This window comes from Marmota flaviventris, chromosome 14, assembly GCF_047511675.1.
Source record: "Marmota flaviventris isolate mMarFla1 chromosome 14, mMarFla1.hap1, whole genome shotgun sequence".
Taxonomy (NCBI): Eukaryota; Metazoa; Chordata; class Mammalia; order Rodentia; family Sciuridae; genus Marmota; species Marmota flaviventris.
In genome coordinates, this window is record NC_092511.1 from 34,251,528 (window position 1) to 34,279,521 (window position 27,994).

Genomic DNA, 27,994 nt, shown 5'->3' on the forward strand with positions numbered 1-27,994 from the left:
ATAATGTCCCATGCAATATTTGTGACATACTGAAAACCTATTTGTGGTTTGTCAGGAACCCTGCCTTCTGGGGACTGTTCCAGAAGCCCCAGCCCAGGTGCAGCTGAAGGGTGACCCAAGCCCAGATTCTCCATGAGCCCTGCCTCTGCCAGAGGTCTGGCCCAGGAGAGGGGACTGTTCAGGGTGGAAGTGAGGCGGTGGAGATTCCTGACAGCAGTCCACGGCCCCCCCATATTTCAAACCACTCCCCGCCCTAGGCCCCAAACCCCATCTGTCAAATGAGTCCAAGGTAGAACTCTAGACTGGCTCCTTGCTCAGACATACGAGTTCTGTTCACTTCAGGTAATTTCCTCCCTCATGAAAAGGATGTTTCCAGACCCAGGAGAGCTGGACCCTCCGAGTCCAGCCCTCCTGAGCGGCAAGCCTGGGCTGCCTCTCTTTAGCCCAGCCCTGGGCCTCGCACTCAGCTGAAACCCCACAAATCAGCCTGCAAAGACAGGTAGGGCCCATGGCCAGGTAACCCCCGCCACGCACACACAGACCAATCACAGACACACTCAGAGGGAAGAGGGAAGTAAGTAAGCCCAGGGGGTTACACCTGGAACCCTCACACATGGAACCCTCACAGACAGGGTAAGCTGTGCCCATGTACACGCACCCAGCACTCTCGCCGAGGCACGCACAGCCCCCACCCATATTCCACACACTCCACACACACTCACACACACCCAAACAGCCCACACTAAGCTCGTGAGTCCTCACGCGTGCCACACTTGCTCACACATTCCTTGAAGGTGTCAGGGACATGGCCAGTCTCAGCTCTGTACCCAGCCACCCCACAGCTGTACTTTCCATCCTGAACCCCAAGTGTCCAAAGTATTCCTGGGGCTCAAATTTCTCCCAATTGTGCTTCTGCAGGCTGAAAACAAGAGAGAGGGCTGGGGTTGTGGCTCAGTGGTAGAGCATTTGCCTAGCATGTGTGAGGCACTGGGTTCGATTCTCAGCACCACATACCAATAAATAAATAAAATTTAAAAATTCATCAACAACTAATAAAAATATTTAACAAAAAAAAGAAAGAAAGAAAACAAGAGAGAGAAGAAAGAAGAAAAAGAAAAACTCAAACACTGAAGTGCTCCTGAAACCAAGACCCATGTTCTTCACATCCGGCTAAAATGATAGATTGCCTAAAAGTTACATTCTGGAAACCAAGTGTTAACCTGAACTGTGAGCAACAAAACCAAACTTGCCAACAGTTCTTGAAACTAGCTGCTCCCCAAGAACCATGCTAAATGCTTCGCCTCCATCGCCTCCCACCCTCCCAACTGCCCAGCAGGTAGGAACGGTTACACTGAGCAGCAGACTGTGGCAGTGGAACTAGGGATGTCTCAGTGCAGCCTGCAGCCTCTGGCCCAGTCCCAACGTCCAGGATAGACCCCTCCACCCACAAAGCAGCCCAGCCCTGTGCAGTCTGTGCACACCCAGCTCGCCTGCCTGAGAGGCCGAGGGCCACCACCTCTGGGAAAGTGCAAAGAGGCGCTGAGCAGCAGAGAGTTGTCAGGCTAGCTCTACCTCCTGTTGCTCTCCTTTTCCCAGTTGGGTTTGGACCCTGGGCAGAGACCACCCTGAGAAGCAGGTCTGTGAGGGTCCTCAAAGGGAGTCGTTCGGGGTCGCCACTCCAACCAGAGACAGCGTCCTTCTGAGTGGAGAAGGCTGAGGGCCTGCGGGGGCTCTGCTCGCAACCCCTGCTGTCCTTCACACCCACCCTGGGAAGCCAGGCCCCTCGCTGTGAAAGAGTTGGTTACAAGAGGAGCAAGCCACCTCTCTCAGCCACCCAAGGGCTCTGGGTCACCAGAGCCCAGCCAGGGGGGCTGCAAAAAGGCCCCATGAAAGCCTCCAGGGAGGCCTCCAGACAAAGGGGGACACCCTCTAGGGCCACCACCTCTGCTCTGCAGCCTGACCAGCTGCTTGGGGCCCTCCAAGCCCCACCCACCCACCCCTGGAGTCCCAGGGGACGCGGAGGCAGTTTTGATGAAGCGTTCTTGTTCCTGCAGCTCTTTCCCGGGAGGGCATTTACAGCCACGAGAAGCCCCACATCTGGCCAAGGGGCTGGGAGTTGCTACTCCATCCTCGGCCCCGCTGGGAGATCCTGCCCTGGGAGAGGGAAATGACTTGGGCATAACAGAGAGACAGTTTAGGGCCTTTGACTAGAACAGAAAAGGGGCCGCTCCATCCCCATTTCACAGACACCCTGTGCTCCCAAGCGACTCTCCACACTGAGCCTGCTTCCCGGGGCTCCGGACAGCCCTGGATCCTCCTCTACCTCCCCTTCCCCGGGCCCTGGTGGGCCCAGAGAAGGTGTGGGAGGCTCCTGGGACAGTAAAAGCCACATGAAGGGGAAGCTGGTGTCAGCTCAGAGGCAGCTGTCCTGTCTCCTTCTGTGGGATAAACAATTCTGCATGACTCACGTCCCTTCTTGGCTACTCTGTGGCTGATCCACAGGTTCATTTAAATCAAGGTTTCTCAGTCTGAGCACTATCGACACCTCAGGCTGAATGACCCTCTGTTGTAGGGTGCTGTTCTGTGCATCACAGGGTGGTTACAATGTCCCTTATACGAGGTGCCAGTAGCACCTACCCCAATAGTTTGTGACAACCAAAACGATCTCCAAACTTTGTCAATGTGGGCGCAAAACCATGCTCAGCCGAGAACAGCTGATTTTAAAAGACAAAATCAGTGGCCTGCGCCCTGGGTCTTGACAGATAGGCAGGAAAGAAGGTGACATAGGCTTCCTTCCAGAGGCTTGGAGCTTCTATGGGGACAGATAGGATTAAAAATAATAATAATAAAAGTACCCATGACAGGGGCTGGTGTTGTGGCTCAGTGGTAGAGCAATCACCTAGCATGCGTGGAGCACTGGGTTCAATTCTCAGCACCACATATAAATAAATAAAAATGAAGTGCTACCAATAGCTTAAAAATATATTTTTTAAAAAGTACCCAGGACAAATCAGTGTGCGCCAGGAGTTCCTGCAAAGCCTGGAGCAAGAAATAAATCAAAGGCGGGGCCCATGTGGGCCTCCTGGAGGAGGAATTTGAGGGCCATATAGAGCCTGGGGAAGAAGCCGTTTGAGGGAACAGGGTCAAGGACAGTAAGCAGAGCCCAGGGTGGGGCAGGAGGGGCTGCAGCTGGCTGGATTTTGATCTGCTGTGGTTTGCCTCCCTCCCAGAGCAGGACCTGGCCCGGGAGCAGGGGAGACACGGAGGGTGAAGGAGCTGTGGAGAGTTGACGGGGAGGGCAGTGGTGGCCTGTCTCTGATCCCGGGGGCCAGGAAGGGGCCTGCTCCTCTCTAAATCCCCCAGTGCCCATCCTGGAATCAGGCCAAGGCAATGCCACTGCAGTCATGGAGCTGCTGCCCCCGTGGATTAGGGTCTGCTGGGGCGGCAGGCGGAGGGCTGGGAGGCTGGGCACTGGGTACTGGAGGTGTGATGGAGGCCAGGGAGCACCTGCCAGCCCTGCCCCTGATTTCCCAGGGCCGGCCCTTGCCTGAGGGTCCCACAGTCCCCGTGGACTTGGGTGGGGTAGTGGGAGGCCCCTGATAGGGGCGTGGGGTCCTGGGCTCACAGCAGAGCCCCCGCCTTCCTGCCAGGCTGCAGACCTTGCTCTACAGGAGAGATTTCAAGGGGTCCACAAAAGTGCTGAGCTCCTCGGAAGAGGGATCCCCTTATGAGACCAAACTCTGGGCCCCCACCCCAAACCTGTGGTTCCTGACGCCTGGGTGCACTCTCCACTCAGCTGAGCTCTGGGAAGTTGAGGCATCTCCTTCCTGGGCTCATAGTGGGGAACTGTGCTCTGAGGCTTGTGCTGCCCACAGGGAGCTTCTGAGCTGGCCTGCCAGCAGGGGGCGCTGTGGACTCAGGCACAGGGCGCCCCAGCTGGAAGCGGAGAGGCTGGCCACGTGGTGAGGCCCCCCTGGGTTCCTGGGGTTTCATCCTCCACTCCAGCCAGACTTGCCTGCCTTGTGCACAAGTGGGTCTCCACCTCCTTGCACATTCCCAGCCCCACCCCATTCTTTTCCCCTTGCTCTGGCCAAGGAAAAAGGAGAAACCATGATCGTGCCCATTTTGCAGATGAGGAGACTGAGCTCATGCAGATACACCCAGAAGAGTGGAAGGAGCAGCAACGTGGGAGTGGGTGAAGTCCTGGATTTGAAGCCAGAAGACCCAGGTTTACTAGAGCGCGGGGTAAACCTCTCACTCTCTGGGGGTGGGGACAACCTTCAAGGCCTTGCTGAGCAAACCACCCCAGGAGCAGGAGAGCCACAGCTCGCACTGTCCCCTGGGCTGAGGAGGACCCAGACTGTAGCCAGGGTGGACAGCACCAGGTCCTGGAGGAAGTGCTGGCCAAGGGGAAGAGGCGGCTCTGCCCACACCCTCGTCTGGGTGGAGAGCGGTGGTGGACACAGACGGCCAGAAAGGGGAAGGAAGCGGGGTGTGCGCTGGGCCCGAGGGCTGAGCCGGAGAGCCCGGGAGAGAGGCCGCTCTAGCTGCACTGTCTCCCATCGTTGGTGCCAGCGGGGGTCCTGGGATGCGGCCTGCCAGGCCAGGTGCCCTGCACCTGCAGGCTCATGTGCCCGTCCTGAGAGTGGGTCTGTCATCATTTCATTTGGATGAGGAAAGGAAGTCGCAGAGGGAGAAAGTGACCTTGAGGACCTTATCTGAATCCCCCATAGGAAACAAACCAGAAAAGCTGGAGTCTGGGCTGGCCGGGGTCTGGGTGGAGAGAGGAGGAAGCCCTGCCTCACTCAGGAGGCTCCACAGGGAGGTATCTGCTGAGGGTAGAGTGGACAGGGTGGAGGCCCAGGCAGGAGGTCGGCCCTCACTCTCCGTTCAGGGAGGCCTCCTGGTAAAGGGGACCCTCCAGGGAGGGGAGGGCTTTCCCAGCCTCCTGGGGGAGTGATTGGGGCCCAGCTGCTTCCAGCATGTTCATGGTCTGCCTGTGTCCAGCTCTGAGCGGGACGCTGGTGAGACAGGCAGAGAGCCACCCAAAGGAGACCTCACCATGGCAGCAGCCTAGAGCCCCTCTGCCCTGCGCAGCCTGCATCCTGTGACTGTGTGAGGCTGACCCAGGGCCCACAGGCTTCCACTAACCAGGCTTAAGACAGGAGGACCTAAACTGTTACAGACAGGGGGGGCGGGGGGAGAGGAGATGAAGCCTTTTCACACCTGTAATCCCAGGGCCTCAGGAGGCTGAGACAGGAGGATCGCAAATTGAAAGCCAGCCTCAAATTCAAAGCCAGCGAGGTGCTAAGCAGCTCACTGAGACCCTGTCTCTAAATAAAATTCAAAATAGGGCTGGGGATGTGGTTCAGTGGCCAAGTGGCCTTGAGTTCAATCCCTGGTACCAAAAAAAAAAATGTGTTAGAATCTACCAAAGAGATGATTGATCAGATATTGTGGGTAGAAGACAGTGGTCAAGGAGACTCGGTCTCTGGCTAGGGCATTGGGGATTTTGCCCATGAACTCTGATCTAGAATCCAAGTGGAGGAGTGGGCTGCTGAGAGGGAGATAAGTTCCGTCTGGGATAAGCGAGTCTGAGGTGTGTGGGGGCTGTGCAGGTCGTGGTGAGTTTGAGGCTTAGGGTTAAATGAGCACTATAGCAAAAGTCAGGCCATGTATCCTAACCAGCTCAGGAAAGCAATCGGGGTTGACTAGAAGTGGAGCTTAGTCTGCAGCCAAGCAGAGAGGGACAACAGCAAGGACACCCATTAGACCTGCCTAATTTATGTTCTGGAACTTGGAAAAGGATCCAGGGGTCTGAGAAGATCACAGGCCAAATTCAGCAGTGGCACTAGGAGCATCAGCCAGGGGCACTTGGCCACTAACCAGAAGTCAACTCAGGATGTAAAGGGAGCCCAACAGATTTGAGAGCAGGTGTACTTATCGGACCTCAAGTCGCCAAGGCTGGGCCTCTTCTATAAAACTCTCCCTAAGTCCATCTTTCCTTGCCCAGGGGACCCTGGCTGGGCCCTTTCACATTCAGGATCCCAATGGTCCCTCGTTAGTTCCCATCGGACAGGAGAGGAAACCCAAGTCTGGGAGGCGGGGAGGCTGTGGGGCTGAAGCCGGGCTGGCTCCCGCAGGCCTGTCCCTGGGCCCAGCATGGCCCTGGGAGGCAGGGACCAGTGTGACCTCAGGGGCCGGTGCGTTCGCTTTTGTGGTCTCCCTTTTTCTTTTTCCTTCTGAGGAACAATTCCTTTTGGTCAAATCACCTGAGTAAAAGTGTCTGCTCTTCAGAAACCTCCCCCTTCCCCCTGCAGGCATGGACATTCTGGGAGCTGCCTCCAGGGGTCACAGAGGGTCAGGCAGCTCTGTGGGGTGGCTCTCCTCCCCCAGCCCCACCCACTTCCCCTCGGCCTCCCCCTCCTGCCAAGCTCCAGCAGCCTCCAGCACCCACTGAGGTCCAGCCTCCCCTTGAGGCCTCTCTGCCTCCCTTTTGCCATTCAGCTCAAATGATGGGGAGCAGGAGGTGAGAGAGAAGAAGAGGCCGGGGCAGCCTCTGAAATGGAACAGCACACACCGTGTGGTCCCCTCTGTCACCTTCCATGTGTCAGTAACCACAGAGAGAAGGGTGAGGAGGGGAGGGAGGCCCCCCTGCTCCCAGGAGGCAGAGAACAGGAGAGTGGATGGACGGATGGACGGGGAGGTGGGGGGGGTGCAGCAGGGTGGCAGTCTGGGCCTGAGAGAAACTGGGACCCCAAAGACCCACCCCAGAGGCTCGGGAGAGGGGTATGGACGTGGGGACAGCCCCTGGAGGGTGAGTGGCCAGGCCAGGTGGAGGCCCCAGCCGCACGTGGAGACGGGGCCTGGGCAGGGCAGGAAGGCGACTCTGGACTCCACTCTGGGAGGTAAACTGAGGCCCTTGGGGCTACCCTGGAAGCTTCTGGCAAGGTCCCTGCACGGTGCCCCCTTCCAGGACGTGCCAGGCTGCAGGCTACCGTGCAGAGAAGGAGAGGAGGAGGCGGTGATGTCACCCAGGAATGAAGCAAGCAGGCTGCAGATAACATCGCCCAGAGGCTGCTGCAGGCGAGGTGACTCACCAGGCCGCGGGGACCACAGGGCGATTGTTGTTGGGCCCAGCGGCGGGCCTGGGAGGCGGGGGGCCGGGCCACCGCAGCCGCAGCTGGGGCAGGTCCTCACCGGGACCTGGGCACACAGTGTCCTCCACCTCCGGGGCGCGCTCAGGAAGCGCCCCCTCCCGCTTTGTGCTATCTGTGTCCGCAGCCTTTGGTGTGTGCTGGTGGGTGTGCCCGGTGAGGTCCCCGCCGCGTCCTGCCGCAGCTCCAGGTAGAGAGATTGCTAACAGCGCAGCAGTCGCTCCCCTGCGGTCGGACAACTGTCTGTGGAGGCAACACCGGATGGCAAACTGCTAACCGCAGCCACATGGCGTCCTCCTGGAAGATACAGCCTGTTCCCCTGCGACAGGCACCTGCAGACCTGCTCCCCCAACCCTGCTGAGGGGCCAACGCTGTGGCATTCTTCCCCATCCCCAGGGGTGCCATGGATAGTTGTCCAAGATGAGAACTGCGCAACTGGAGAGGGCACGGTTTATTTTGTCAGGCCGAGGGACTGTGCAGGGTGGCCCTGCCACTTCCCTTTTCTAAATTACTTCTCATTCCCCTTCTCCGCCTAGAATTATCTGTTTGACTTGCCCTTGATAAATCTGTCCTCACAAAAAAAACTCCCCCCCCCCCACTGAGGCTTCTTCTTTGACCACCTCCCTCCCCCTATTCATTTATTTTCTTCATTCATGGAACAAAAAGTACTGAGTCTGTCCAAGTTACCGTGGGGGCTGGGGACGTCACTTAATGTAGAGAGATTGCCCTACACACGTAAGGCCCTGGGTTCCATCCCCTGCACGACAAAAATAAAAATAAAATAACAGATCACTGTTTTAGGCCAGGCACCAGACAGGCAGGGCCTCCCCGAGCTCTGCAGTTCCCCTCCTTGTTGAAGGAAGAAACGGTAAAGAAATAACTTGATGCCACCAAGGAAAACAGAGCCAAGCCAGCCATGGGTGACGGGGCTCAGCTTCACCAAGGACGCTCTGGACAGGCTTCTCCTGAGGAGGCGGCCTCTGAGTGGAGGCCCGGAGGCAGGAAAGGAAGGAGCCTTCCCAGCAGAGCCCCTCCCATTGGGCACCCAATGCCAAAGAAAGTTCTAGAACCCAGCTGGGCTCTGCCAGGAACCTGAGGCATGGCCTGGGGCCCTGGCTTCCCAGCCGGGGTGTCCAGTTTCCTCCTTGATAAACTGGAGGCCTCACTGCCTGGCCCTGGGAGGGCACTTGCGGCAAGTTCTCTCACCAGTGGGCAAGAGGAGCTTCACAACAGGGGCCTGAGTGGAAAACCCAGCTCAGTCACCCACCCACGGGCTGTGTGAGCCCAGGCAGGTTCCTTAGCCTCTCTGAGCCAGTTTTTTGCCCTATAAAATGCCAGGTTGTTGTGGAGGATTAAATGAAGGTGTGGCCATGAAATCACCTCGAATAATGGGTGTCGAACAGATATTCTCTTGGGGTGCACCCCAGGGGAAGAGGGGTGAGGGGGTGGGGAGGCAGGAGAGGGCCACGCTGACCTGCTCTGCTGGTTGCCCGGATGGACCTGCAGCAGAGCAGCCAGGGGCCACCCCGAGGCAGCCCCACGGGTGGGGGAGGTCAGGCACCCCCGCTGACGTCATCGGTGGGGAGCTGCGGTGTGGGCCCTGGAACCGCCGTCGCACCACAGCCCAGCTTTCAGGTCCCCCGGGTGTGCCCAGCCCCCCTCTTCCTCTGTCCTTCCTCAGGCTGTTTCTGGTGAGCAGGGTCCAGCCTCAGGTCTAGGCCTCCTGCTCCCTCTCAGCTCCCGGGGCCCAGGGCAAGGAGGTGGGAGGTTCTGGGGTCCACTCTTGTCAGCAAGTCTTCCCTGAGGCCTGAAGTCGGTCTGGGCTCTAGGAGCCTGGCTGGGAGCCCCCATCACAGGCAGGTGTGGGCCAGGTATGGGAGCCTTCACAGCCATGGTGACAGTCACCGGGAACCTGCCTGGCACCCCAGCCACCACCTCCCGGGAGTGCGGCCCTGCCCTGGGGACTTCCACACCCTCTTCTACTTGAGGGAAACGAGGCTCCAGGCAGTGGGGCAGGTGGGGGCTCCTCGAGGCAGCAGAAGAGGGTCCTGGGGGTGGGCCACCAGAGGTGGGGTGGGGCCCCAGGCCCCAGGCGCCTGTGCCTCTGGATCCCCAAGGTGGCCTTGGACTCTGGATGCTCCCGGTGACCTGGAAGCAGCTGGCTTCGTCCCGGAGACCAGAGCTGACTACGAGGCGCTGCAAGGCCACCGTGGGGCCCTCCTGGCTCCCAGGCAGCAAACAACGAGGGGGGCAGCGGATATTTACTGACCATTTCCCACGCATCGGTGCTGCGCTAAGCACTCTGCGCCCGTGAACTGGGTTCACCCTCCCTGACAGCTTTGCGAGAGAGGAAACTGGGGCACCGAGAGGCTCTGTGACTACCTGAGGTCACGCAGCACGGGCTCCCAAAGCACCCCCCTCCAGGCAGGGGTGCCAGCGGGGACCGTGGGGACCTCAGCAGGCAGGTGTGAGCACTGGCTCAGACGCCGCGGGGCTGTTCCTGGGCGGCCCTGGGGAGCTGGGCAGGGGTCTGGGCCAGGAAGCACCCCCCAAAATAAACCACACCCCCATATGTACCCATGTACCCGACCAGGCCACGGGGACCAGCATGCTGGGCCCACTAGGACTGAACGGGGAACCGGCCACAGGAAAGTGGTTTTGTCACAAGAACGCTTCCTCCAAAGGCCAGAAGTCACAAACAAAGCCTAGCGCCTCGGGGCACAGAGCACAAAGGTGCAAGTTCAGAGCCAAGGAAGGGCGGCCACAGCCACTTCCCCTGCCTCCCTCTCCCAGCAGGGCCTCCTGCCCAGCGGTGCTCAGCTCCTGGGCCTGAGGTCCACAGGCAGCCAGCCTGGGGCCGCCTGCCTGTCCATCTGTCTGGGCGCACACGTGTGTGCTGGTGTGTGCAAGAAGGGCAGGGTGGAGGGCCCTCCGCCTGTGCGTGTTTGCAGGGGGGACTGTCCCCACCTCCACCTGCTGCGGCAGCCACAGAGGACAGGACGCTCTGACTCTAATCTGCACCCCCGGGGCCTCAAAACCACAGCCCCACGTCAGCGGCACGTGCAGAGGGGCCGGGTGGGAGGTGGAGCCACATACCCAGGGTGCAGGAGTGTGTGCTACCAGGACTGCACAGGACAGGCACAGAGGCCCAGTCCCCAAGCCCTCTCCGGCCCTCCCCTCCCAGGAGCAGCTGGGGACTTGGAGGGGAGGAGGACCCTCTATTTCTCCCACAGTGTGATCTCCGCTCAGCTCCAGCCCCCAGGACAACTGAAACATGGCCTGACACAGTTCCAGGCACCAGAAATGCCAGGGGACACAGCAGAGGCCCTGTCCTGGTGGGGGCCCTGTTTTTGCTGAGGAGACACCGTAGACAGGATAAATGTCCATACATAGGAGTGGCCTGGGTGCTGGGGAGAGAAAGGGAGGAGCAGGCCTGGGAGATGAGGGGGCTGGACCCACAGCACCGTGTTAACCCGGGTGGCCCAGGTAGGAGAAAATAACATTTCAACAAACACCTGGAGAGGCAGGAGGCGAGCAGGGTCTGGGAAGAACATTCCAGAAAGAGGTGACAGCCCTGAGACAGCACTGTGCCCGGCCAGGACTGAGGAAGGGCAGGCTGGCTAAGGGCAGGGAGGGTCCTGAATGGGCCCCGCATCCCCAGGGCCCCCTGAGGGCCTGACTAAGCTCTTGGCGAACCAACTGTCCACTCTGCCAGGCTACTCAAGCTCGAAGCAAAGCCCTGATGCCCCAAAAGTTAAAGAGAAGGACCCTGTGGTGCAGACAGGAGCGGGCAAGGGGTTCGCAGGGGAAGCAGGGTCGCGAGGAAAAGTGGACAGAGAGGACAAAAGGTTGGAGGAGCCCAGGACCACTCTGGGGACTGAGCATAGAGCAGTTCCCTAGAAGCTTAGGGTCAGGAGCAAGGCTGCCCTGATGTCCACAGGCCTCCGAGGGGGACAAGTTTCTGGGTCCCAGGGACCTACAAACCCAGGGAGCTCCCTGGGATAGTGCAGCCTAGAGATGCCCATCCTGGGGCCCGGAGGCTCAGCCAGCTGCCCCAGCAGGACGAGAGCCTGGCTGCTCCTCGCCGACGGAGACCCCCCCCCCCAGACCCTCCTGAGGTCAGTGCTCCCCCATCAGAGCACTTGTAAATCACCACATGCGCAACCGACCTGCCCTGAAGCTCGGGGGCAGCTGGCACCCCAGGAGACGGGGCCACCCTCCACCCACCTCCCTCCAGAGAGGAGTCCCCACAGACAGGGCCGTGGGAAGTCGGGAAGTGAGTACTCCCGGCCTGGAAGAGTCAGGGAGCTGCTTGGAGCTTTGGCCTTGGCCTGGTCCTTCGAGGACGCGAACAAGGAGAGAGGGGTGAGGAGAGAGGACACCTCCACCACTAGGCTCACCCCCACCCCCACCCAGTCCCTTGAGCCCCCCCACACACACGTGGGTCTAGTCAGCAGAGCTCACAGACACCCAGACATCCCCTCCAAGGGGCCCCAAAGAAGCCACACCTGCTCTACAAGGGTCACCCTCGTGCACAGTGCGTAAGCACAGAGGTGCACCCAGGCACTGCAGAGGGCCCTGAGGGCTCAAGAAAAGACCAAGACGTGTGTGCAAAGCCCCGGAAGAGCCCAGGTGGGGAGATGGGTAGGACCCACAAGGAGGCCCAGACAGGGCAGGAGAGGCAGACACACCCACGCCCTGTCCCTGCCAGCCTCAGGCAGACCTGCAACCTCCCACGTGGGCACGATGGGACTGCCACCAAGCCCCTGGCCTCTCCAGGGGTTGAGTCTGCTCCTAACTCTGCTTCACATAGATTTCCTGGGAGGTGCCAGGTAAATCCTGCCCGTCTGAACTCCCCAAGCCCATTCAGACTCTGGTCGTTTTCCTCCCTCCATGAAAGCCACCCACCAGGCCACCACCGCACTAGCCTCCGGCCTCCTCTCTTACACCTGCATCAGTCTCTGATCCTGTCCTCCAAGCAGGCCACCAGTCTCATCTCAGTCAAAGACAAAGTCCTTGCAGTGGTGGCCAGGGTCACTCACCCACCCCAGCTCCCGTGCCTCCCCGCTCCCTCCCTGCCCCACCATGGGGACCCTCACTGGCCCCACCACCCCTGAAACCTGCTCCCCTCTCAGAGCCTGCGCCAGGGCCATTTCCTCTGCTTGGAGCTCCTCCTTCAGGACTTAACTCCAGCAACATCCTCCCAGCCAGGCCATCTGGCTACACCAGCCAACCCTGAGGTCCCCACCCTGGCACCCCAGCCCCAGCCCTGTGTTCTCTCCTTCTTAGAATCTTTCACACCCTACAACATCCTACACATTTTAATTTTGTGCCTCACTTATTGTCAAATGGGCTCCCTGGGGGCAGGGACTTTCCTCTGTTTCATTTTTCTGCTCTCATCCCTAGTTTCCACAACAATGCCTGGATCACAGGACTTAATAAGTAGAAAAAAAGAATGAGTGAGTGAGTGAGTGAGTGAGTGAATGGATGAATGAGTGAATGAATTAAATGAGATAGCAACCAGATAAGCATTTATAAAACAAGATTGGCAGATGGAAGGGGAGGGACTAACCCTGAGGAAGCAGTCACCATATTCCAGGACTTGCAAACTTGGCATTCTGTTTTCCTCAAATAACCCTAAAAGGTAAAGAGAATTGTTCCCATTCTACAGATGAGAAGCCTGGAGATCAAAAAGTGTATGACCTGTGGTTGTTGCATTGCTCATCAACCATTCCTCCCTCTCTGTGTGTAAATGCTGTACCTCCCTTCAAGAGATGGAGCCAGCCAGGCATGGTGCCCATCTGTCATCCCAGCAGCTCTGAAGGCTGAGGTGGGAGGCTCCCAAGACCAAGGCCAGCCTTAGCAACTCAGTGAGGCCCTAAGCAACTTAGGCTCTGTCTCAAAATAAAGATATATAGGCCTGGGAATGTGGCTCAGTAGTAAAGCACCCCTGGATTCAATTCCCAGTACCAAAAAAAAAGTGGAGCCAACCCTCCCCCAACCCCATTCCCGCACGGCCTGACTCTGGGCTGCGCTTATGACTTGCTTTGACCAACATAACGTGGCCAAGCTGATGCTCCATCAGGTCTTCAGGGACCTGGCCACTGAGCCAGCTACCCAGGTTACAGGATCCAAAGCAAAACCAAAATGTGGGGCCTCTTATTCAAAAAAGCAAAATAAAATTTTGTTAGCGGTATTGAAGCATAAAGTGTTCTCCTTTCTTTGGTAGTCTTTCTCTCAACTCATTACAGTGCTTATAATGAGTTCCCCGAATTTGTTTTTTGATATTATCCTAAGAAAAACATTTTCATGTGAAATTTCCGGCTGTATTTTGTTTAATATTTAAATGTCCCTCTTTATGTTGTCCAATGCCAGTTTTGTTATTATATTATTCCTATTATTTTGGTACTGGGGATGGAACACAGCGATACTCTACTTCTGAGCTACCTCCTCAGTCCTTCCTTTTTACTTTTTTATTTTGAGACAGAGTCTAAGTTGCCCAAGCTGCCCTCAACCTGTGATCCTCCTGCCTCAGACACGCAGGTCGCTGGAATTACCAGCTCGGGCCACCACACCCAGCCCAATACCACTTTTAAATGTAAAGGCAAAAGCATAAAATTCTTGCATAGATTCGCCAAAATTACACAATCATATTTCATAGCTCCAGTGTGCTCAGATTATTTTATCTTTGTCCTATAAAGGAAATGCCACAGAACTGACCCAAGGTCTTCTTTCTCTTCCTGCTGTGCACAAGTCCTACCCACATCCTCCACCTCTGGCTTGCGAATGTGTAAAGAGGAACTGAGAGGAAGGGGCGCGTCCACTCTGGGATGGGAGGCAGGGAACGGGCTGGACTGGACGTGTCTCCTCTCCTCATAGACCCGCTCTACTGTCCCATCAGACTTAATTGACAAAACACAACACTGTGTGGAGAATAGATGAGCGTTCCGCCACGCCCTGCCCCAAATTCAGAACTAAATAAGTCGTTGTTGTCTTGAGCCACTAAGTCTCGTGGCAGCTTGTTACGCAGCAGCCGGTGACTGATACAGCGGTTAAAGCACAGGCTGGTGAGATCCTGGGCTTGTGGCCTAATCCTGGTAGGTCCGACTCTGGAGTCTCCAGTTTTCTCAGGCACCCAGGTTTCCTTACAGACGTCCCACAGCGTCACTCTTCTTCCTCTCCTCGGTGAGTTGGTGTGTTCAGGGTTGAGCTGGAGGTAAAGGCCTCTGAGTCTCAACAAATCAAATGTATTATTAGAACTTGGAAGAAGCCGCATCTGGACTTGATGTGGGGAACCGGGGGTGGGTGGACGGGTCAGAGCTGAGAACAGGCCTGGCCTCTGTTCGGGGTGAGCCTGACCCCAGCAGGGTTTCTTAGACATCTGTTTTCCATCCTGATTCAGTAAATAAAGCTGCTTTCCTCTGCCCACCCCTGTGCTCCCACTCCCCTGACCTATAGGAAATGGGAGTCTGGCCGGCAGGGTGTGGGCCCCTCCTCTGGCCAGATCTCCTCCTGTTAGGAAGAGGTGCAGGGTGCGGGGTCTCAGGTCTCCGCTTATACTCTCTCTCCTTCCCCCCTGAACCAGCAGGGAAAGGGCCTCCCTTGGTCAAGGAATCAGATTTTCCTCCTTTAAAAGATGGTTGCTCTTCCTGCTGGCAGCTATTAGCATATCAAATTTGATATGCTCTGCGTGTTGGGTGCTTGTTCTTTTGATTCTGTGGTTCACACATCCGTAAAGATGTCTTAGTGATAAGAAATAGAGAACCTCTATTCAGTTGCCTTAGACAATCAGAATAAGAATGGAACAAGAAGTACACAGGAAGGGCAGTTTCAGGAGAGGTGGATCCTGGAGCTCAACATCATCAAGGATCCAGGTTATTTCCTCTTTCTCTTCCCTATCCTGTTTCCAGCATGCTTACCTTGACCTTGGCTAGCTCACCTTTTTGGTTTATAATCTGACTGCCACCACCCCAGACATCACATCGTTGCATAACAATGTCCGTAAGCAGCAAAACAAATAGCAGGAAGCATCTCATCCTTAATGGCTCACGTTAAGATTAAGGAAAACTTTACCCAGAAGTATTCTGGAGACTGTCCCCCACTGGTGATTGGCTGGAATTGTACCACATCCCATGCCTGAATCTGTCCTGAGCAAGGGGGATATTGCCACTATCACTGCCTCAGCTCTGACCTTGAGCCAGGAAGAACAAACACATGGGACATTCCTGGGCTCAGTGGATGCCAAAGAGGGGTTAGTGGGAGGGAGAAGGGGCATTGGGTGGGGACTGACAGCATGGCCACACAGTGGTAGAGTGCTTGCTGGACATGTGTGAGGCCCTGGGCCCAATCCCCAGCACTGTGGTGGGGGGTGGTGGGAAGGGTGGGGGGAGCAAACTTTATTATCCAGAAATTCTACTAAAAGGGTGAATTCCTTCAATATGCACAATAAGACAGGTGTGTAATAATTTTTCATGCTAACTTATTTGTAATAGGGAAGTCAAGTAATTTGCATATCTACTAATATAACATTAAATGAATGAAATGGGAACGGGTTAGGAAAAATTCAGGGTTCTTGGATACATGTATCTGATTGGCTGAGCCCAGTCACGTGCCTGCACTATAGCTGCAAAGGAGGCTGGGAAAGTGAAGTCTGGTTTCTATACTGGGAGGGGGACTTTGCTCCTAAGGAGACTCACAAGGTAGGGTCTCTGCAGAGTTTAAAGGTCCACTCTGAGCCCTGTGAGGTGGCACACACCTGTAATCCCAGTGATTCATGAGGCTGAAGCAGGAGGATTGTGAGTTCAAGACCAGGTAGTGAGATTTTTGTCTCAATTTAAAAAAAATAAAATTAAAATAACTAGAATATAGCTTGGTGGCCGAGAACTTGCCTGCCAAGTGCAAGGTTCTGGGTTCAATCCCTAGTACTGGTGGCAGGGTGGCGGGGGGCGGGGGAGTCCACTCTGCTAGATGTACCTGGTGTGACTGAGCATTTGCTCCTGGGGGCGGAGCCTGTGGCAGCCTATCCCATCCCCACAGCCTTGGGAGCAGCTCCATTTTCAATAGGGGCAGGAAAGTGTCCTCAGGTGAGCTGAGGCACGTGGAATCAGAGAACTGGGAACCAGGATGCCCTTCCCCAGATCTCTGCAAAAGAAATCTGAGAAAAGCCAGGCACGGTGGTGCACACCTGTAATCCCTGCTATTCAGGAGGCTGAGGCAGGAGAATTTCCAGTTCAAAGCCAACCTCAACAACAGCTAGGTGCTAAGCCACTCAGTGAAACCCTGTCTCTAAATAAAATACAAAATAGGGCTGGGGATGTGGCTCACTGGCCGGTGCCCTTGAGTTCAATCCCGGTATCCCCAAAAAATAATTTTAAAAAATAATAGAATAAAAGGAGAGGAGAACATGATTTTAGAATAATTCTCATGAAAACTCACTGTTGTGTCATTCTGATTTTTCGACTCTTGCCGGAAACCCTCGAAAACATGCCTGAATTTGAATGCAAACAGGGGATTGGATAACGGCCTTGTCTGGGCGCTGAGTTTCCGGCTGTTGTTAAAGCGCAGGGTTATGTAAGTGTTGCATCCTAAGAGAAGAGTCCTCTCTGCTCTTGGGAAATACCCCCTGTGCTTAGAGGTGAAGGGGCACAGAGTCTGCAACTCACTCTCCCGTTGGGAAATCTGGGCACACACAAATGTACAGAGGCGCGGCCTGAACAGGAGAGGTGAAATGCCAGCCATCGGGAAATCCGAGTGAAAGTTCCACCAGGCTCTTTGGATTCTTCTTGCAACTTTTCTGTAAATTGGAAATTAGATCAAATCAAGGGTAACCAAAAAAAGCAATAAGTTAGCAGCGATTCTCAATAAGGGCTGGGATCCCCTTGGTCTCCGACCTAGCTTGGTACTGTTTGAATTTCTACAAAACGAATGCACTTTGTCATCAAAAAAGACAACAATTAGAAAAATTCAAACCAGCTGATCCGGCCGAAGCTCATCTTCCACAAGCAGGAAACTGACGCAGGGCTTGTGGCTTTTCAGTGGGCCATGGTGGGCATCCTGAGAGTTGGGATGCTGTCAGGACACCTGACAAACAAAGAAGGAGGTCTTAGGAACTAACGAGAAAAGTGTCAGGCTTGGAAGGTTCCCCTTCCCTTACCCCTTTCACTTTTAATGTGACTTCAGTCTTAATGAGCTCAAAAAGAGGAATAAATAGTGTTTCGAAAGTCTACTATGTCCCCCAACTTCAGGAGGCTTTGCTCACGTGGTTGTCTATGGTAACGGCACCTCCTGAAGTTGCGCAGTAGACGGCCTGCACAGCTGTTCCTGGCAGCCCTGGGAGAGTTATTTGTTGTTGTTGAGGTGGAAGAAAATGTCTGGGGAGGAGATGGGAGTGACTAACACTGGCCTGGATTGACTGGTGACTGAGTCCATCCATTCCATCAACCATTATTTATTTATTTTTTTGCCACAGACTATATGCCAGGTACCCTGCTGGGAGGCGGGACTTTTCAGACTTGAAATACATTCTAGGGAGGAGCTGGGATATTAACAGGAATGGAGAAAAACCCACAAACCTCCTCCCACTACTCCTTTTTTCCTTCTGCTCAGCCTCCTCCTCTTCCAGGCTTCCTGGGAGAGTCCTCCTGACGCCTCCCCTCCCCGCTGCCCACAGTCACAGCGATCACCGGTCCCTGTGCCTTTTCTGTGGGCTCCAGGCTGCCGACCCTTTCCCCATCCAGTGTCCTTCCATTCATTCATTTGTTGGTTTGTTTTATATTTTTATTTCAAAGGCATTTATTTGTTTAACTAATTTTTTTATTAAAAAAAAAGAGAGAGGTAAGTACTTAGGATTAAAAAGGTAAAATTAAGGGCAAGGGATGTAACTCCATACTTGCCTAGCTTGCAAGAGGCCCTGGGTTTGATCCCCAGTGCCAAACACACAAAAGAAAGACAAGGAAAAGCAAGTCAGGTGTGGAGGCAGATAATCCTGTGGAGGCCCGGAGTCCCAGCTGTTTGGGAGGCTGAGGGAGGAGGATTGTGACCCTGTCCCAAAAGAAAAAAAAAGGAAAAAAAGGGCCAGGGATGTAGTTCAGTGGTACTACTGGGTTCAATCCTCAGAATGACTAAAATTTTTAAAAAATAGTAAAATGAAGGGCTGGCGGTATAGCTCAGCAGTAGAGCATGTGCTCAGCACAAGCAAAGCCGCAGGTTCTATTCCAGCAATGAAGATTCTTCACGTAAGTTAAAAGCCGGGCACAGTGGCATGTACCTGTAGTCCCAGCTTCTCCAGAGGCTGAGGCAGAAGAATCTATTGAGTCCAGGAGTTCAAGGCCAGCCCGGGCAAATAGCCAAATGCTATTGCAAAAACGAACAAATAAATAAATAATAAAAATACCCAAGTATGCATGGTATCATGCTTTTCAAGAAATTAGTCAATCTTTTTATTGATAGATTCGTTTTTGCCTGCTGGGGTGAAACCTTGGTTTTCACGAATGCTAGAGAAGGGTTCTACCACTGAGCTACATCCCCAGCTCCAAACTGAATCAGTAAATAAACTCTCATTAGGTAAACTCCTAATCACAAGGACTGGAAAGCCCTTTGAATTTTTTTTTTTTTTTTAACCAAAAATTACATTCCCTGTGAGATCAGAGTCCTCTCAGAGTGCTCTTGAGAGTATCTGATGTGTTCAGGGTGGGGCCTCTGAGAGTAAGCATTGAGGGCCTTTGGTGGTTTTTGTTTAGAATTCTGGAAACCTATGGAACAGGCCGAGAAGGTCTCTGCCCTCAGGAGGCTGTCGGTCCACAAACAAGCCCACCTTTCAACAAAAGTAGGAGACAGTGTAGGGGACCAGATTTGAGTCTTAGGCTAACCAAAACCCCAGAGGTCTCTCCTGCCCCGTGATGGTCATAGAAAAGGGAGCTTCCCGTGTACCACCTGCGCCCCAGCCTACTGGCTCAGCACTGGACACTGGGATTTGGGAGCCAGAGGTGGTGGCTGGGCAAGGAAGGATGGGGTTACGGGTGGTGCTATTTTGTGGTCTTAGGACCCGCCTGGGTGGAGGTGGAAGAGGAGGGAGACAGAGACAGGGAGTTGGAAAAGGGACAAATTGTCCCCTGTAGCATCTTGAAACTGCAGAACAAAATGTGTTTTTCTCTTTCATACCTCCACCCCCTTAAAGGGAGACAGAGTTCCTTCTTTGAAAGGGGCCATCTGGAGGGCCGGGTGCAGGTGTGAAGGGCTGAAGGCTGGAGGTGGGTGATTTGGCACCTCCCTTCCTCCCTGTTGGTCCTCCCTCCCCTCAGAAACCCAGAGGGGAAAGGGCAGAGGACCCAGGGCCATCCCACCACCCTCTTGCAGAGAATGGCATCAGAACCCCATGTGTGCCACGTATTGGTCTCTGTCCTCGCGTCCTTGGCACCAGGCTTGGCCTCCTAAATACCTGTAGAGGTTTTGCAGTGGGGGGGTGGGGTCGGGACCAGAAGATGGGAGTGGCTGCCACTTACTACCAAGGCCACTGCCTGGACCCTAACTGTGGCTGTGGGGCTCCCTCCTCCTTCTCTACCCTCAGGGAGAGACTCCTAAGCCTCAGCTCTGCTCCACCAAGAAAGCCCTGGGAGGGAATAGCCGAGAGTGTGGCCAAGGGCCAAGTTGGACCAAGGACTCTCCTGTGCTGGGCTGGACCCAGCTGTGAGTCATCCTCCCTGGGTGACTGGATCCCCCCGGGCCATGTGGCTTGCCCCCTGTAAAGTGGGGTCCCAGTGCTGATCTCAAGGGCCCTTATGAGGGTTAAAGAAGAAAATACCCAGAAAGCACCCAGGACACCTAACACAGGTGGTCCTCACGTGCATTGCTATTAACTCAGAGATGACGAGGGACAGGGTGGGTGGGATGGACAGGGCACCAGGTGGGGAGTGACGGGGTATACCAGGCAGGGGAGAGTGACACTCAGGCAACCCCAGTTTCTGTCTTTCTGATGCAGCCAGGAAAGAAGTCCCCTTGGAAAGAGGGGGTGACAAAGGAGCAAGATGGGAGGACCTCTCCCTGAACTACCCCCCTTCTCTTCTACCACCTGCAGCCTGGCCTGGCCCAGCCCTCACGGGGCCCTGGCAGGGCATGATGCTAAGCCTGGAGGGTTCCACACCTGGGCCTCCTGAACAGGGGCCATGCCTGAGTCAGGAGGTGGGACAGCAGGTGAGAGGCAGGGAACTGGGATTCCCCATCAAGTGGCAGGGGCCCGGGGCTCAGCCCACCCTAGTCAACCAGAGGCAGAGGCTGCTCCATTGAAGGGTGTAGACCTGTGTGGCAGAGCCTGTGGTGCTGGCTGAGACAGGTTCCCTCTGCAGGTGGGCCAGCTGGGCCCTCCCCGCGGCTGAGCACCTGAGCAGGTGTGGGGGGGGGGGCGGTTGGGGGGGGTCTGCAGGCTGTCACTTCTAAAAATAGAGCCCTGCAACCTGGGAGTCAGCCAGGTGTGGCTGCCCCGCGGTCCCCCAAACAGGCTGACACGCACACCAGTTCTGGGCGGTCACAGATACACTCCCGACACAGACCCGGGTGCACACACCAGCGCGGGCTCCGGGGTCTACACACTCCCGTGCTCAGCCCACCCGGCTGGTGTGCAGCCCCTCAGCCACATGCTCCCCAACACCCACGGCCCCCTGGGTGTCCCTGGCTGGGACATCAGCCTCCTTGGGGCCAGGTCCTGCTGGTTTTGTCACTGCTGTCTCTCCACAGCAGCACCTGGCAAGTCCCTCTTCTCGGGGAACACATGCTCTATAAATTCATGCCACACCCGTGCACCCCTTCTCACACTAAGCCCCCCACTCCACTCACCCCGCCCCTGCCTGGTGCTGAGAGTTCTACAAGGTCCTAGAGAGGGCAGCTCAGGAGGTGTGCCCCCCTCAGACCTGGAGGGCCCTCTCACCAGTGCAGGTGAGGGCTGTGAGGGAGCCCTCTGGGGAGCATGAGGGCCCTGGGAGCAGGAGCCTTGGAGCGAGGTGTGGGAGGTGAGTGGGGACCCTGGTTTCCTATAAGAGAAACCTGTAGAGAGGCCCTCTGGGGAGCACAGGACTGTGCTGGAATTCAGGGGAGGGGCGTCTGACTGGGTCTGTGTCCTGGGTTACCCCCAGTGGGAAGGAACCTGGTGTCCCACGTCGCTGTCTCCCATGGCGATCGAGATCTCGGGACGCATGAGCTGAGGGTGTCGGGGACAACCAGTCACCGATGAGTGGTCAAGGAGACTCCCTGGAGGAGAGGGACCGCATGCAGGTGAGGACAGAGGACCTTGGGGAAGAGGGTTGAGAGGCAGCTAAAGCTGTTGGTGGGGCATTATTGAGTGCAGATGGCGAGGGAGCACCATCCCCCTGCTAGGGTCTCATGACATTCAGGGTAAAGTGGAAGTTGACAGCACAGCCCTGAGCACTGGGGACCAGGAGGGTGTGTTCTGAACAGGGGACCCTGAGGGGCCAGGGTGAGGCTCTGCTGAGAGCCTGTATAGACAGTTCAAGAACAAGGTACCTGAGGGAGGCAGGTAACCGAGAGGAGAGTCAGAGACAGAGAAAGTAGCCAAAGGATGGACAAATGGACAGATGATAGAAAGACGGAGGAGAATGAATGGACAAATGGAAAGGCAGAAATGGGTGGGTGGGGACTGGGTGTTTGGGACAGGGGTGGCAGGGAGTGGAAAGGTGGGAAAACATGCCAAGAGAGCTGCCGGATGTCTCCCTCTCTCCCCGAAGGCACTGTTGGGAGCCCCCGAGGCGACTCCCACCGGACCCTCCTGCCTCTGTCCCATTTGGTATCCTTCCAGGCCAGGGATGTCAACACATGCTTGGCCTGATGCCCAGAGACACGCCTTCTAGCCAGGTACAGTCCTGCTGTTGTCTCTGCTCTAAGCCCAGATGTGGAAACACCTGGAGGTGTGCTCATCTGAATAGGGTGGGGACAGGGGCTGTGTCTATGTGCTGACACCTCCAAAATTAGGCCCAGCTTCTGGGACGTGCCCCAGTCATGGTGGACATGCTCCCACATGGCGTCTCTCTCTCTCTCTCTCTCTCTCTCTCACACACACACACACACACAGGCTGAACCGCAGCCCCACCCACCCTTGCTGTCACAGGTGAGCAGCAGTCACTGACACCCAGACCCAGGCTCCCAGATGCCGCAGGGTGGCCATGCTGGAGAACCCCACTATGAGCCAATAATGTGGTCTACAACAGCTGGGGCAACTGGGACCCTCAGTCCCCCGATGCTCATGCTGTCATGAGCCAGCAAAGGCTCTCTGGACAGCTCCTGGCCCAGCCTCCTGGCACGGCAGGAATGCTGTCCTCTGCTCTGGGGGGTTGAAGTCTCACCTGCAGGGGTCCTGCCTCACGGGGCCCTTCCTGATCTCACTTCATTCTGCCTGGGTTCTCCTCACACAGGCCCTCCCACTGGCCACCTCCCGCCCCCTGCCGCCTGCTTGCCATGGGAAAGGTGCACAACTGTGACCCACCAGCCAGGCCTAGCCCACAGCAAGGGCTTCAGAGGCCAGCAGGCCATGGAAGGGACCCTCAGCCAAGGCCCCTAATACCCTGTTTCCTCTACCTTCTGACTTCTCAGGAAGCTGAGGCACTTTTCTAGGGTGTTCTTTGGTGCTAAGGAGTGCCAGTGCAGGCCCGCTGCCAACTCAGCAGGTCAGAGGACTTTGGATGTGCTGACGTTGGTGGCCCTTCCATGTCCCTGTGTGCCAGAGATCTGCACCAGCCTAAGCTTGGGCTTGGTCCTGGCAATAACTGACTGACATGGAATTTCATTCCTTCTGCAAGGACCAACACATCCTGTCCATGTTTACTCAGTGTAAGGCCCATTTCTAAATAATTTGTCTATATTTGCCCCTTTAATCATTGTAATGGCCCTCTGAGATAGACACTCTTCTGTTGCCCATTTCCCAGTTGTGGAACTGAGGCCCAGAGACAGGTGAACTAACCTCCTGAAATCACAGCAGCTAGAAATCACAGCCAGGTTTCAAACTCAGGCTCTCTGGCTCCAGAGTCTACTTTTTTTGTTTTTGTACCAGAGATTGAACCTAGGAGCACCTAACTACTGAGCCCAATCCCCAACCATTTTTTATATTTTATTTAGAGACAGGGTCTCACTGAGTTGCTTAGGGCCCCACTAAGTTGCCGAAGCCGGCTCTGAACTCACGATCTGCCTCAACCTCCTGAGCCTCTGGGATTAAGGGCATGTGCCACCACACCTTGTAAGAATCTGTACTTTGAACTATCATACTATACCATGTCTCTTTAACTTGTTTTTTTAAAAGAGAAAAAGTGACATTAATTGATCCAGGTAGCCTTTGGCACTGGGGACACAGACATGTGACACTCTAGGTCATTCTCAGCCTCATGTCATACGCACACAAAGCATGCTTCACCCTGGTGTTGCCAGGTACACCCGTGTGACCTCCTGTTTTCTCTGCAGCCAAGTGTCAGGTCCATGGGAACAGGTTGGGTCCAAGTCTATTCTGGGACATACTACCCCCACCCGGTCCCCTCCCCTGCCACCCAGCTCCACTGCAGCCCAGCATTCCTGGAAAGCTCAAAGGCGCTTTCTTTCAGGAGAGATTGCACATGGCATCTGCAGCCAGAATTGGGATAAGAGGGGTTCCACCTACAATCCCCAAAAGACTGCCTCTTGAGACCCAGAAAGCTTGGAGTGGCCCTCGGGCATCGGGCTGTTCCTGCTCTGTGGCAAGGGCCCCCCTCCTCAGAGTGCTCCTTCCCATCCTGGTGCCTCTACAGGGGCTGCTTCTGGGTTGTTCCCGAGTTCAGGCCCCAAGCCCTTGTTCCCTCCAGTGTTACCCAATCCTGACCCATTACAGAGACTACGTGGCCTGTGAGCCTGGCCTGGTGCTGCAGGCCCAGCCTCTCAGGAGCTGTTAAAGACAGGCCTCTGCACCCAATACCCGGAATCAGCTTTCTGCTGCTATTGGGAGCAGTTCAGGGTGCAACAGCGTGTTCTCTCCTGCCCCCTGCCCCCATCCCTGGACCCACTGAACATAGACCTGGGTCGCCTGTTGTTTTAGCCATAGGAAAGTCCCGGCAGGCAGCGCTGTCCCCACCCCTGAGATTAAGCACAGGGCAGCCACTCAGCAGAAGGCTCCCTGGCCAAGGAGGAGCCCTGGCCCTTCCAGTCCCTCCTCCTCGCCCAGGCTGACTCACAGGCTTGTCAGCTGCCTCCGTGCCCTAGTGGATTCTGGTGGGAAGGAGCTGGGTGCCAGGACCTGAGGGGTTGGGACAGCCCCGGCCCCTCACTGACCTGATCTTTAGGAGGGCCTGTGAGCTTTCATGCACCCACTAACACACTCACGCCGGGCACACTCCGGCTGGGAACAGTCCGTGTATGGGACTGGGGCAGGCCAGAGAGGGCAATAGGGCTGAGCAAGAACAGGGTGTGGGGAGGGCAGCCTCCTGGCCTCTGCTATAGGGAACCCTGCACCTCCGGGTACTGGACAGCAGAGGCCAGAGCTGCTTGATCCCTCCCCAGAACAGGCTCCAATTCTGCCCCCAGCCCTACAGTTATCTCCCTCTCCCTCAACCCACCCACAGACTCCCTGACTCCCTCAAGGTCCCATTGCACCCGCCCAAGCCCTATGGAGAGAGTATCAGATCTCCACAGAGCCGTGGTCCCCTCCTCAGCCCCTGAAGTTGGGACCCGGCCCTGGCAGCCAGTCTCAGGGACTTTCCCCTCCCACTCTTCCCTGAGGCACCTGCTCTCTCCCGCTTGGTTGGGCCTAGCATTGCCACAGTGGCCTCCACACACCCTGACCACACCTGCGCCTACCCAGGGAGGCCTACTCACCCAACTCCTTTGTGAAGTATGTTTTGTTTTGTTTTGATACAGGGGATTGAACCCAGGGCCTTAACTACTGGGCCACATACCCAGCCCTTTTTTTTTTTTTTTTATGTTTTATTTAGAGACAGGGTCTTGCTGAGTTGCTGAGGCTGGCTTTGAACTGGCGACCCTCCTGCCCCAGCCTCCCGAGTTGCTGAGATTAACGGCATGTGCCACCAAGCTAGCTATTTTGTTTTCTTTTGTTTGGCCACTCCACGTCCATGCTCCCTGCTCTGCCTACAGCCCCCACCCCCCAGCCCTCCTGACTCCCATCAGCAGTGGCTGCATACCGACTTAACTTTCGCCCATCAGGCCCTGCACCTGTGGCTTTGCGCACATCAATCCATTTGCCCCTTTCAAGGAGGCCTGTGAAAAAAGTACCACTCATGTACCCATCGTTCAGATGAGGAAATGGCAACTGGTGAGGTTAGAGAGTGGTGCATTTCACAGATTGACTCTGCAGGCTCCTTCCAAAGACTCTCCCTCCTCTTCATCACAGCAGCCCAGGCACAACTGCTCCCAGCCTCCAGCCACTGCCTTTTGCAGCAGCTTCTGTTGGGCTGTGACCCCAGCCCCCTCCCTCTGTCATGGATGGGGCTGTGAGAGTTGAAGACTGCGGCTGGGCCCCAGTCACCTCCCCAGTCACCTGCCTAGTGCTGAGCCAGGCAAGCTGACGTGACAAGTGGTTGCTGGGAAGGACGACAGAGCCCTCCGTCCCTCCTATCACTTGCTCCCTGCTCCCAGGTCCCCAGATCCCCAGCCCCTTTCCCATGGGCTCTCTCCACCCTTGTATCACCCTGCTCAATCCTGTCCACATTTTTCCTGCTAGATCCCAGGATCTGCTCAGGTTGGGCCTTGCTGATGGGAAGGGGTAACTGCACCAGTCTCCACCTGGGAGAGGGGTGGGACTGGAGTCCCAGAATTCCCCCACCACCCTGCTCAGAGGGGGCCCAGCCTGCACCAGAATGTTGGGTGCCCTACCTGAGGCCACCTGTGGGCAGCCACTTCAGGACATGTGTATTTAGTGAGGGGCAGGGGGGCATCTAGAGGAGGGAAGGAGGATGAACCACCAGACCCCAGCTCCAACACTGTACTCATTTAATGAGTACCAAGTTAAAAATAGACCCCAAGAAAGCTGGCATAGCACATACCTGTAATCCTAGTGACTCAGGAGACAGTGGCAGAAGGGCTGCAAGTTCAAAGCCAGCCTCAGCAATTTAGCAAGGCCCTGAGCAACTCCACCAGACCCCAACTCTAAATAAAATATAAAAAGCAGCTGGGGGTGTGACTCAGTGGTTAAGCACCCCTGAGTTCAATCCCCAGTACCCCCCCAAAAAATAAACATAGGCCCCAAGAGCCCAAGAGCAGGCAGCATAGAGGGAGTCCTGGAGCTCTAGGGACTGTGCCTCAGAGCACTCCATGTGACCCTCTGTCTACTGTGAGATGGTTTGTGATTCTGTCAAGTGTCACATGTGCCCTGGCATTGCTGGGTGGCACTAGGGATATGTTTTGTGCTCTTCACAGACTGCAGTGCTTTGTTAACAGAAGAACTGGACTTCAGTCCCTGACAGGCCCTCAAGAAAGGATGACTGTGTAACTGTCCCGATTTCCCACCCACTTTACAGAGGCAGAGACTGAGGTTCACAGAGAAATGACTGAGCAAGGCTAGAACCAAGTCTCTTGGCTCCCATCTCGGGACTCTTTCCACTGTGTTCTACCATGCGATCGTGTCAGATTGCACAACGTCGGAATATATTTTATTTCATGTTATGTCAGCAGCAAGGTTGGGGCTAGGGGATGGAAAGTGGTTGGAAGGTGACAGAAAGGCAATAAGACTGAGGTACAGGCCAAGAGCCCGCATCCTCCCCCTGAGATTTCCCTGTCAGGTGTAGCGGGAGGGCGTGGCTCAGCACCCAGTGCCCTAATTAGCTCCTGTTGACAGTTTCTGGTTTGTGTGTTATCACCCAGGGCGGCTTATCTTTATCAGAGACAAAGGTTGATTGGAGCATTCTGGCTGGGGCTCAAAGCAACTCCACTCCAATCCCACAGAGCATTTATGACCCCCGTAAATAATCACCCTCTTTCCTCCAGAGGAGGCCTGATTAGCACTCTCCCTAAGAACATCAGCTGCAGGCTTTCTCCCTTTGGCCAGAGAACAGGGTGCGCTGGGCTGGGACCCAGCCTCCCGAGAGCTACCTACCCTCAGCACCCCACAGGACTCAGGGACCTACCAGAGCGAGACCTCCGGACAGGTTCCCGGCCCCTGCTCCTGCAGGCGCTCTGGTTGGTTCAAAGGTTCTGGCCTTATCAGCCCGAGGTAGAATATTAATCTGGCCATCTCTGCCCCGGCCCTGACCCCTGATGGCCGGGCCTCTGCTCTCAGGGTGGGTGGGTTGTCTACACATCAGGACAGGGTGAAGTGGGAGTTTTAGGAAGCCTCCTTGAGCGGGGGCTCACCCTTGGTCTTTTCCCAGCATCAGCCTTGGAGCCAAGGCCTTGGTCCTCCCCAGCTCCCCACGGACATCTTCTCTGAGAAATGACCGAACCTTTCCTGACCCTTGAGATTCCTGCCTGAACCCCTCAGGGTCATTGACTCCAGAGTCCGGCGATGTCAGAGAGGACCTGGGTCTTACTACCAGCTCAGCCTCAGTCTCCATCCTCAGCACCAAGGGCAGGTCCCTGCCCACCCGACCCCAGCTGCGACTATAAAATGGGCTCGGACTCTGATTTGTCCAAGGAGACCCTCCTTCTGCAGAGACTTGTCCACTGAGCGCAGGGGGCACTCCCTGCCTCTGCATTGATCCACCCAAGTCAGGACCTGAGCCCTGGCTTTTACGTTTTGCCCCTCACCAGGCTCATGGCCACCCAAACCCCTTTGGCTCCAGGGCCAAATGTCCCTGGGTGACAGAGCAATATGAGGACATCCTCAGAGACCTCAGTGGAAACAGGTCCCTGAACGACAGGTGTGT

General features: G+C 55.8%; 2 long non-coding RNA genes across 4 annotated transcripts in view; one reads left to right on the plus strand and one right to left on the minus strand.

The window, feature by feature from the left end:
- The window catches only part of LOC117794715 (uncharacterized), a 27,576-nt gene extending 20,392 nt beyond the window's left edge, over positions 1-7,184 (minus strand). Inside the window, exon 1 of the long non-coding RNA XR_004618569.2 lies at positions 7,101-7,184. This is a non-coding gene — a long non-coding RNA (uncharacterized lncRNA). The remainder of the gene's footprint in view (positions 1-7,100) is intronic.
- Positions 3,980-7,941, plus strand: LOC117794714 (uncharacterized). 3 transcript variants are annotated; one of them, XR_004618567.2, is made up of 5 exons: positions 3,980-4,030; positions 4,132-4,245; positions 6,508-6,631; positions 6,977-7,091; positions 7,285-7,941. It is a non-coding gene; the product is annotated as an uncharacterized lncRNA (long non-coding RNA). The 3 variants fall into 3 exon arrangements; XR_004618568.2 differs by having other exon boundaries at positions 4,132-4,228; XR_004618566.2 differs by lacking the exons at positions 3,980-4,030; positions 4,132-4,245 and having other exon boundaries at positions 4,353-6,631.
- Positions 7,942-27,994: the final 20,053 nt, after the last annotated feature.